Genomic DNA, 12123 nt, shown 5'->3' on the forward strand with positions numbered 1-12123 from the left:
TATAATAGCCTCTCGTACTGAATCAGCTGCAAAAGAATGTTCCGGCGTATTTTGGTGCAGCGCCAATGTTATTTCCCCGGACTTTGTTTAACAGCAGTGGGTGCTAGTTCAGACGAAACTTAGGAAATTCAAATATCGGAGAAATATTAGAGCCGGCTGGATTTAACGAGAAACTTGTGGAGATTTCTGAGTAGCGCTCTTATCTGGTTGTTTAGGTGGAAGTTGTGGTGAGGTACGGAGGAGACTTACGAGTGAGAATTTAAACAGCTATTATAGTAGATTCGTGTGACGTGGATCAGGAGTACGTAATGCATGGTGAAAGTGTTTTAACAGCTCCCTCCCAGCAATGCACGAGATCTACAGTGTTGCAATACTGCCTATCAAGAAATCACGGGGGCCTGCTCTGCAGTCCATGAGATCTGTGTGACGAATGAGGACGACATTCGAAAGAACTAATAGGATGAGGACGACAACGTTCGTAAGAATTAAGAATATCGGGAAAATATACCATCTGAGCGACCAGTCGCCCACAACAAGTGATGGGAATCTAATTAAGACACTTGGAGTAATCTTATTTGTTGGCTGGAGGTACTGACGGATGGAGCCAGATGATTGGTCCTCCTACAGGACACGTTCACTGTAAAACAAAACCAAAAGACGGCCATGTTTTGAGGGTATGAATGCTGGGAAATATATCGTGTAATAGACCGGACTGCGATTAAACTCCGAGCTTATCGTTTCCTTCAGGTCAGTTGGGATGCAACTTATCGTCCTACCGTCCGGTGAAACATTTAGCTAACAACTGTAATATTACCAATTACCATATATGGTAATGTTGCCATGGTAATTTTACCGTATAAGGAGATGTGCAGTGAACAGCTGTAATCGGGATTTATAGTAGGTTGCTGTAATTACAATTCATAATCAGTCCAATTAATAGCACTAAACAATACTGGCACGTATACGATGTTCGTTATTTTAGGAAATTCAGAAAAAGAAACGTTCATCAGTTCATTCAGGCGAGCCACAGTCCGTTTGGTTGACTAAGATTACGCAATTCAAAAATACAGTCATAGTCCGCTTATTCGACTAGGATAACGGCATTAAAAATGGAATATATAGGACCCAAACAAAGGAGCTGCAACTGTAATATTTAGAGCTTGACCAGTAGCTTTTCTTGAGAACGAATAATCTTTAAAGCTGCAGCCCATAATTTATTTAAAATCATGATATCAACTCGTATTAGATTACCCTTTCCTATTTCACACCTGAACCTCATTAACCAATCTACTTTTCCTCTTTCAATCAGTCAAGGTAAACCACAGTTATTTGCCCGAAATTGTAGCAGTAAAGATTGGACGTGTCTCATCACGGATATGCAGTCGAGGGGAAGGGGGTACCTACCAAGATAATCCCAATGTCCTTCACCTGCAGTCTATGTAAAGGATTTATTACCAACCCAAACTCGATCAACGTCGACATGGATTGAGGGATTGGTAATGTCAGGGATTTCGGGTTTTAATTTCTGGTTAAAGTTCAATTGTGGTAAGTACTTCAGTAACCCCACCTCTCCGTTAGAATTTCACCCCGTACGGATATTGCCAAGCCTTGTTGTAATTTTACAGGGCTCGGTTATATCAGGGTTTGCAAATCTACTTACCATAAGAGGCAACGCATGATAATACTGCCAAATAAGGTAATGTTAGTAACTACAGGCTGGGCCAAAAGTCACTTAATAGCTCAGTCACTGAGTGCCCAATTGAAATAATTCTTTCCGGTATGACTTACTACCAGTACCACCACTGGTTCGAGGAATTTGTCAAATCGAAAAATATTCGTGTTCATTCTTTTCAAATGAAGGTTCATTTTTGCATTCATTTGATAGTTTGGATAGTCGGATCGAGCAAAATGTTATTGAATTGTGTTTGGCCATTCGAACTACGTTTGTCCTGAAAAAGAGTTGCAGCTTCTCAGATGACCGAGATACGAAGCATAACGAGTTTATTCATTACGTGTGATCAGGTGATTGACTTACCTAATCACGTGATTAGGTGACCCCGTTAACCACCCCGTTAAACATCACGGGAATCGTTAAGGTTACCCAATTAAGGTGTCGTGTCACGGTGTCACATAATCAACCAGTCAATTTTGTTAACGAGATACACAAAATGCTTTATAACTTCGACATTTCTAATCACTTTTGCCTCATTTTTTTCAGATCAGAGGCAATATTTAATAATCTACCGTCTCTGAAAAAAAATTGGCTTCCAGCATGTTCAGAGAGAACAATATAGGTGTTTTAATATTGAATGGGCGTGGTCTAAAATATTCGAATTTTCAAATTTTGGCGACATAATCCTCGAACAAGAAGGTACAGTATACCATCCTCAAATATAAAACACGGTGGAGGTATAAGACCAAACGTTTGCACAGTGATTTTTGGCCCACCCTGGTCCCTGTGTGATATTATAGGAAGATAAGCAGTAATTACGATTCTACAGAAAGATAATTAGAGGTCACTCACTAAAATGATCTCAGAACAAAAGTGAGAGAAGATGATCGTTAGTCCTTTGCCGCAAATGCACAAACGAAAGTTTGCAAACCTCCGTCAAAGTTAAAAGTCTTTTATATTAATAAACTTGTTTATCTAACGACCGGAATTTCTCATTTTCTGGTCAACTCCCAATCGTGGTAACTTAAAGGCACAGAGATTACTATTACTATTAGATAATCAAATAATATAAGTACTCCCCATAGCTTGTTAAGGAGGTATTCGCGACCTCGAGGAATTCGTGACCTGGACCTTAGCTATACGGTACGTAATGAACTAATGAGTTGGGTTATTGGATACGTAATGGATTGTTTGTCCAAACTAGGAGATGCTTTTTGAGAGCGTGATGCAGTCCTTGATCGGGCTGTGAGGTAGACTGGAAATACCAGCCCTTCTCTGAATTCAGCCCTTTGGTAAGTAATTATGTTTGATACCTGAGAGAGGGAAGATCTAGTTTGAAAGAATAAAATTTTGGTATGCACTATGCAGTTAAGCTCCTTTGAAAGGATACCAAACAAAAACAAATTTAGTCTGTAACTAAATGAAGCGTAAACTTCTCAAACATCCTGAAAATATTAGCAATACCAACGAGAAAACTACTCCAGCTTGCTATTCAAAGTTAAAGTTTAACAATTTTAAAATTGTGCGATATATTGACTGTATTGAAACATACGGCCATGAGTTCTCCAGAAATTGAGAATTATGACGAATAACATGACGAATAACGATAATCAAATTATGGCCGACAGCCATACCGATTCAGATATAATCATATCTAGCAGGAATCTATTCATGGCCGCAAAAATTATTGAATTTGCATAACTACCCTAAATTAGCAAGCCCATAGGATAAATATGAATTCTGCTGGAAACCCAAATTTGGGGAGGGGTGGAGGGTGGAGGAAGTTAAAAAGCGGAGTTGCATGGCTGGTGAATGTGATAAACGTATCGTAAAGGCTCAGAGAGGAAAATATTAAAACATGTGTTAGAAAATAAGAATGTGCAGGAATTACATAACTGGCAATTAACTTCAGTATGATGACAACTTCACTGTTTTATCATGGCCTCTTGCATAGACCTCTATAAGTCTATAATATATAGACCTCTGTCTTGCATAGGCCTCTATCTTGCATAGACCTCTATCTTGCATAGATCTCTATATAATATCCTCTTGCATAGACCTCTATCGTGTCCCACAATATTACCCGAACGTAGCCTGTTAAAGGGATTTCACTATAAGACTGATGGACAAAACAACTTTGTAAATGAGTCGTGATTTGTATAAAAAATCAATGTGAACAACTGGCACAATGACAACAACTGCACAATGGCAACAGCAGTTGTAATTGCACTCAGGTAATTGGATTGTGGACTGTTTTTAGTCATTTTTCTGACATTGTCTCGCACAACTTTGACAATAGGTAAATAAATGGTGATTTTATCAGAAAAACAAAGTGACAGCTCAACAAAACTGGTGCCGCGGCAACAGCAACCTTTCAGTGACCTTTATCCTAGGCCCTCATCTTAACGAAAAACTGGATAACGACCTGGGAATGTTATGCAAGATTCCGTTCGAATTTTTCCGTCTGTAGTCAATGTACTTAGGTATTCTGAGTCTGAAATCTCAAGCCCCTCTGGAATTATTAAAAATCAGGGTAAAAACCCTTGAAATTAGTTTACTTTATCAACAAGATGATCAAAAGGCACGAAATGAAAGCTAATTCTGGTCGACAAGGTACTTAAGATGTTATTTTTAGTAGTTCTACAAAGAATGTTATATTTTCTTCGGCAACAACCGTACTGAAGGTAGCAAACTATCTGAAAAGCACGTACCATCTCTCATACATACCTAATTATAGCCGATCAGTTGTCAAGAAGTTATTAGAATATGTTAGGCTTGACAGAATTAAAACAATATTAATGTCAACCATGCCCGAATATGCATTATGCATTCAAGAAAATATGGATATCATGATATTATATAAGTATATTATACCTAACTTGATGTTAATCAATTTTGCCTACCTTACTCGGGATTATTATGACCGGGATAAAGTGGCGGGTTTAGGGTAATTTCGCCATATTTTTCCCGAACCACATTTTCACCGGTCGTTAATAAACCCGCCGACTCAGCTTATAGGGTTCCCAAGGGGTATGGGTGCTCATATTTTAATCATTGTCTTATATTCACTAAAGAAGACTATTGGGACACTTGTTGTAGGTTTTTCGACTTCATTTGGCTAAAATTACAAAAAATTCACCTTTTTGCCCAATTCTTGTCATATATCCTTATTGTCTAAGTTGATTTAAATAGGCCAATTTTTAATTTCTTAGGTATTGACTATCTCTACATAATGAAATAGGACTCAAAGTAAAAGTAACAGTTAAATTAAAACTTGAATTAATTAAAACTGTCAATAACATGAATCAGTTTCATCAGTCATTTATTCATAATTCTAAACAATGTGAACGATGCATTCTTTCGAAGAAAATTATTTTCCGTCTAGTTTGATTAACCACGAGTCATTATTTCTGTCTACTTTCAACAATTACATATTGATAATTCGACTTGTTTCACAAGTTTTAGCAATGCGAAAATTTCTAAACTTGCTTATCTCTAATAAGGAAACTTACATCTGAGACAAAATTTTTGAATCTAAAATTGAAAGGTTGGACACCGGTAAAATGGCGACCGGGAAAAGGTGGTGGGTTTTGAGCAATTTCGCCATATTTTTCCCGAACCATATTTTAACCGGTCGTTAATAAACCCGTCGTAATAATCCCGAGTAAGGTAGTCCATGACATTCAATTAAAGTTCAAGTCAACTATTCGGAGTTGAAGTTCAACAATTTTGAAATTGTAGAATATATTTACTGTATTGAAACATACGGCCAAGAGTTCTCCAGGAAAAGGGAATGTTAACATAACGAATAACGATAATCAAATCATTGCCTACAGCCATACCAATTCAGATCAGATTATATCTAGCTCGACCTATTCATGGCCGCAAGGATTATTGAATTTGAATAATTGATCTAAATTAGCAAGCCCATAGGATAAATATAAATTCTGTTGAACACCCCAAACTGGGGGAGGGGAGCCTTAGAGAACGGAGTAGTATGGCGGGTGAATGTGATAAACTTATCGTAAAGGCTCAGAGAGGAAAAAATCAATGATAACTTCACTGTTCTATCATAACAGAAAATCTTATTCAAGGGAACAAAATATCTGAAAAGCACGTACCATTTCTCATATATAGTTAATTATAGCCGATAAGCTGGCTATGTTTGGCTTGACAGTATTACAACAATATCACCGTCCACAATGCCAGAATATGCATACTGTATGAATAATGAATATTATGATATTATATGAGTTTATTATACCTAACCTGATATTAATAAAATTTGCAGAGTCCATGATATTCAATTAATGGCATTGGACATTCACTGTAGTCGAGCTTTAGCAAGACATAAAGACAGCCATAAATTCTAATCTAATATTATAATAGGATTATGTGAATTTTATGGTCTGCATGGTCTGTCGAGAGAGAATACTGATAATAGTTTTACTAAGTCGTTAGCCAATGTAAAGTCAATGATTTCCAACTTCACACAGTCACAACTTTTCCCTGGCAGAATATACTGGGAACAATAATTGAATACTTGATTAGTGACTTCCCAACGTGTGAAGTTGACCGTTAACCGACAAGACTTCCCATCAATGATTGCAATGATCGACTTGATCCTCATTTATAACATATTCTGATCAGCAGTAAGACTTTTACATCAGATGATGTTGTTAATTATTTGTTTACTATCATCTTACCATTTCTTTCCATGTTGCAAAGTCATGATAAGATTTCGCACAATTCAGTCGGGTGTGAAAAACAGAGCAACTCTACAAAAAACAGCTGAGATAACCAATGATGCAAAAAACTACAAGGAATGGTTCCTTAGATCTGGGAACCCAAAAAAGTTGTAAAAAGTTGTCATAGCTACAGCTCTGTCATAAATACATTAAGGCTGAGGTAGTAATGGTAGTTATAGTTCCATTATAGAATGGTATTTCCGGGGGAATTCGTTGTCACGAGATCATACCAATACCGGCATTTCATTAGGACACAGGAAAGAGGAAGTTATGTGAACTTTAAGAGAAGGAAATCAAAAACAGCTTTCAATGTCCCCATGTTGACTGATATGCATTTTCAAAACACCAAGAAGTCCAGGAGTTATATACAATAAGGAAAAGATGACTCAAAAATAGATATTTGTTGTTGATTTCAGGAGAACATAATCATCGATCATCGATGTGCCTTATTCCAAATCAGCACATTTTGCAGAATTCCGGAAATGAATTCTTAGACAGCTGCATAGTTTACGAGTAGACGTGACTTAGTTGGTTGAACAGATCTTTTCCCAAGATCATACTTATCGTCGTTAAATCGTTCTGCTAATATTATCACTTCACAATTCGATGCAATCACAGCATCACTTGCAGTTGGATAACGAAACGTAGAGACTGAATATATGTATATTATATTATATGCCCTAACAATATGATAATCCCAGGAAAAAGTATTTCAAAGTTTGCTATTTCTGGGAAGTTGGGTTCGTAATGGAATTGGTTTGAAAATAACAATAACAATTATTATGTCAGAACAATTAATCGAACCAGATACGGCCGGTGATAAAGATTATTAATCAATACCCAGTACCCACGTCAGTCACAATTAGAGTAGTTACAAGGCTTGTAATTAATAACTCCCTTTATCGAAAGATTCTGACTAAGCTAGAATCAGTTCCACGAAGGACAACTATTTGCACGGCATAATCATGGCTGGGGCTTGCGCAGGTCTTTTCATTGGTTAAATGCTACAGAATGTTCGGTACTTAATGCTATTGAGTGGCCACCACTTAACACTGATTTAACAAATTACCCGTAAAATGCTCTCCACAAAACTTGATTATAGTTCATTTAGCTGGTGTAAAAACTTGTCCATCAACAAAGCCAGCACAGTCTACCTATCTCTTAAACCTTCCACCAGTTTCTAGAACAATCAGAAGCTGAAAGTAGTCTATTGTCAGCCATTATCAAAATCCACTAATTGCGTTTTGACTGGCAGGACATTTCCCAGCGTCGAGAATATTCCATCGCTGCATAATATCTTGCTATTCATCCTCCGAAGGGATGATCATCTATGCACAAACGTCAAAGTTTATTGTAACTAAATCCGAATATACCTACTCACAGTTGTACACACAGTGAGTATGTACATTTGATATGCTATTATGGTCTTCAACACGTGTTTGCTAAATCAAAACAAAATGAACGCGCGTGATTTTTCTTTCCAACGTCGTAAATGACTCCTACAATTCAACGCTGACAGCGCGAAGAGCTCCGCGCGCTCCAAACATTCCCACTAACATATAATGATTCCTCAAAATGGAGACATTTTCTCAATTTCAAATTTCGCCCAAAACAGCCTAAAACTGATCTATCTTACAAGTTATCAGTTCTAATATGAAAGGAAAGTTTTTTGAACCGGTGAAAAAGGATGGTGAAGATAAAATATGCCAAAAATTTAAATTCTGAAATTCATCGAAAAACATCGTTGGGAACCGGAATTCCGAGATAAGAATAAATTTTAACTGTCCTAATAGACCAGGGAGGGCATTTACAGTTGACACCCTGGTAGATCTGGAAGTATTTGGGGCCTTCAGGGGGAAAAATGGGCCGAAAATGGACCAGGGTGCCAACCAAACTCATTGGAGACGTTTTAGGGCGAAATATGGAAAACAAAATTTTGACATATTTTTTTGGCAAATATGGTTCCCCACCCCCCTTTTTTGTCTTCTTTTCGCATGTGAAAGGTCTTAGTTTGTTTGAGGGACAGACCAGAACTCAGTTAAGCCATATACAGCTAATTTAAGTGCTTAAATATCAATAATACGTAATTCCCCTCTAATTCCCCTCCAATTCCCATGAAAGACAATGTCTCCAAAATGTCTCCAAATATGAGGAATCATAATATCCCCACTAACTTAGGCAAGGACGCAATTTCATGATGGAATTCGTTAGTCCTTGACAGACTTTCGAGACTATTCCGGTGTTCAGCTCCAAACCACAACTCTGAGGACTTTTAGTTTTGAAGTGAGCTTAAATTTCTCAGAATGTATGAAGTTAGGAGCGTATCCGTCGTCAAATACTCAAGACTGTCATCAATTTGTACCTCGCATTCGGCACACGTACTAGTGCGAACACTTGCTGTAATCTTATTGAAGCCGGTCTATAGAAAGATAATGTACATGAATGAGACTGAGAATATATACGCGATGGAAATGCCAGTAATCTTTGGAGACAGGTATGAATTATGGACAGACACTGCCTTTCGGAAATCTTGTTAAGTCCAACACCATTTTTTGGACTAAATATGACATAAAATTCAAAGCTGGTACACCCTGTTTTACCTGCTGAACAGGATTCTTTTGTCAAGTTTGTCTGGCATAACGTGACTCACGTAATCCAGCTATTATCACAGATATCTCAGATTCCTACACAGTGCCAAATCAATGACAGGGTCGCTTTATAGGGGCCCCGTGTGAAGAAGACTCGGGCCCTGTAGAAATCAGGTACTCTATGTAACAATGTTACCCTCGTCACATAACCTTATTATATGGTTATTTCTGGGCTCTGAGGTTTTATTTATGGTCCCTGTTCCACCCGGTATTAATAATAACTCAATGACTGAGCTAACTTCTGCTTGATAAATTCGATACACATTACACATGACCCATTCCTAATGTACCACAATAATAGTGTGTCGTAGAAAGAGCTTGTGATATTAATGGCATATCGTGTTGAACCTTTGGAGACAATATTAATGAAAGTTAACCACTAAAATAATATCACGTGACCCAGGACCGTGTTGTACTGTAGCTTATGCCAATTTTATAAGCAATGATGCGGAAAATGCGGCTGACTGTATCGTTGTCAGCACAGTATAAAGAACGACCCATGCAGAAGCTGCGAAAGTGAAACGGAAAGATTAAAAGTGATTGATGCGGAGAGGAACAGATTCTAGCAGAATAAACAATAATATACAGTCCGGTGATGAAGAACAAGAAAATGTAACAAAGTAACAACAGGTTGGTTTCCTGGTAACGAGAAAACAAATCAGCCGAAAAAACAGTTTCATGAAAGTCGTCCAGTAGGTCTTTGACGACATACAGTCGTGATTTTAAACCTTTTAACGAAAAGTATAATCCAAGCGAGACAGTATTCTTCTTCAAAGTAGAGACTTACGAACATGATTTCCACGTTATTTCTTGAGATTAATTTCATTGGCATGACAGGATGACGACAAATATTTTAAATTGTTAAAAAATTATACAGTTAGTCGGCTTGTTAATGTTGCAAGCTAAAAAATGCAGAGAGCAACAACAAAAATGTGGCATGGATATTAAACGTGGATGTTGTTTTTTGTAATTTTTGTTGTACGATCCTTTTAATTCCCTGATGGTAACTGTTTTATTGAGCATGCAAACAACTGACAACAACAAAAGGTCAAGAATGTTGTATCATTGATAAAATCATGATAAAAAATCACCAGTACTGCTTTGAATCAAACTGTCAAATAACTTTAAAAAAGAAAACTAAAAGAAACAAAGTTAAGTCTGACGAATTTTGGAGTTCATACCTTGTTGTTCTTCCCACAAAGCCAAGAAAAACAAGGTAAAAGCAGCGCACGGACATTACGTCCCACGGTATAACATCACACCAACCAATCAAGCTCTCGTATTGTAACCACGTGACCCAAGCTAACCAATCAGATCCACCTATCTTCCAGCCAGCAAGTCCGCCGGTATTACGACACACTGTGACCAACTCTCTGCAGCGAGGACCACAGCTGCAGGGGCTCCGCTCCTTTCAGTCTCCAGCCTGCTCCGAGTTCCAAACATTCCAATCATTCTAGGATCTTCAAGATGGGTGGGAGAAGGAAAGAGGTGACCGACTTTCAACCTCAAGTGAGTGGCGGGTCAGGATTCACACGTACTTTAGTTCGACAACTGATTTTTTATTTGAAACTTTTACAAAATAGCAAATATAACAAATGTACAGCAAATCGAACAAACATGTAAAATGGGCCGAGAGGCGAGATGTATAAATGCTAAAAAGCGTGGGTCAGTGAAACAAGTACAGAGGACAACTTTCAAAACACGAGTTTTATAGCCGCCGAAAGTCTCAATAACATCACCTCCAAAAACTAAAGTTTACCACTCGAACTTCCCGAAATTCACATACTGAATGTGACTGTTCATGTTAGTCATATTTACAGTAAAACTGCAATTTACCGCGGTCATTTCCTTCCCCAAAATAGGGCTCAATATGCATAAAGGCATAATTAATAATGTTAACAAACAAAACCAGATTAAACGGCGGACCACGACTTACCGCTGATGGTTCCTTTCCCCCAAATTCCGCGAAAAATCGAGGTTTTACTGTATCGTGTTATATAAAGTCAAAGAGCACAGGCCAAAGTACAAGTTGTACACTATAACTAGGCTTTAAGATTATACAGTACAGAACCCCAATTTACCGCGGAGTTTGGAGGAAAAGAAACTAAATCGGGTTTATTTTTTGTTTATAATTCACATTATTATATGGACACGTTCATTTGAGTGTGAGGATATTGGTAAACAAAAATAATAGCGTTTTTGACGATAATGGCTTAATTTTGACATCTATTAACTTAGCACGTTCAGAAGTTCTGAACATTAGCCACGTAACTCATACTCCCATATACACTGCTCAGAAAGAAAATCCATTGTTGTTAGGCACTATAATGTTTCAAATGTCACATTTTGTGTGACTTATTTAACTGCAGTTGTCTAATTATCATTCCTTGGTCTGAAATATAGTAAATTAGGTCAATCTAACAATTATGATACAACATTGGTTAATAGGCACGGATCGAACGGTTACAAGGCAATATTTGGGTAACTTTGTCACACTAATGATACCATACCTCTATTCTACTGTGAGGTGTCTTAAAAACCTGTTCAACTCATTATTTGATGGTTGCTCTACCAATCATAGCCCTAAAATATGTTGTTTTGACTAGTTAGCTAATACAGGCACTTGGTTATTGGGAAATGAGGTTAATTCTGTCACAATATATGAAATTTTAAATTTTGGGCGAATTATTTATATCTGATTTTGGTTTGAAAGGTGGGAAAATTTTATATGATGACAATGTAGTTGATGCAAGTTAAGATCAGTTGCTGTTTACATTGTCACAAAAAATTATACGAAATCGTAAATAGATTAAAAACAATGATTATAGAATGAAATAGTCTCTTATAATAACTCTTATAATAACTGATGTGACAAAGTAAACATGTCTTGCCCCTTTTTGGAAGATCTATATTCTATACCTTTATTAGAATATTGTCCAGAATATCAGAGCTTAAGTTTAACAATTTTAGGTTAAATTTGTCAAAGTCACTAAAAATGTGACAAAATTAACTTTTCATGCCCCAACAATTTCAAGATAGTGTGTCAAAATTAGCA

The 12123-nt window shown here is 37.2% G+C and overlaps 1 protein-coding gene across 4 annotated transcripts in view; it reads right to left on the reverse strand.

Moving 5' to 3' along the window:
* Window positions 1–12123, reverse strand: part of LOC134818375 (uncharacterized) — an 81875-nt gene that overhangs the window by 37245 nt on the left and 32507 nt on the right. The window lies entirely within an intron of this gene.

The sequence above is a fragment of the Bolinopsis microptera genome, chromosome 7 (genome assembly GCF_026151205.1).
Source record: "Bolinopsis microptera isolate Bmic1 chromosome 7, MBARI_Bmic_1.0, whole genome shotgun sequence".
NCBI lineage: Eukaryota > Metazoa > Ctenophora > Tentaculata > Lobata > Bolinopsidae > Bolinopsis > Bolinopsis microptera.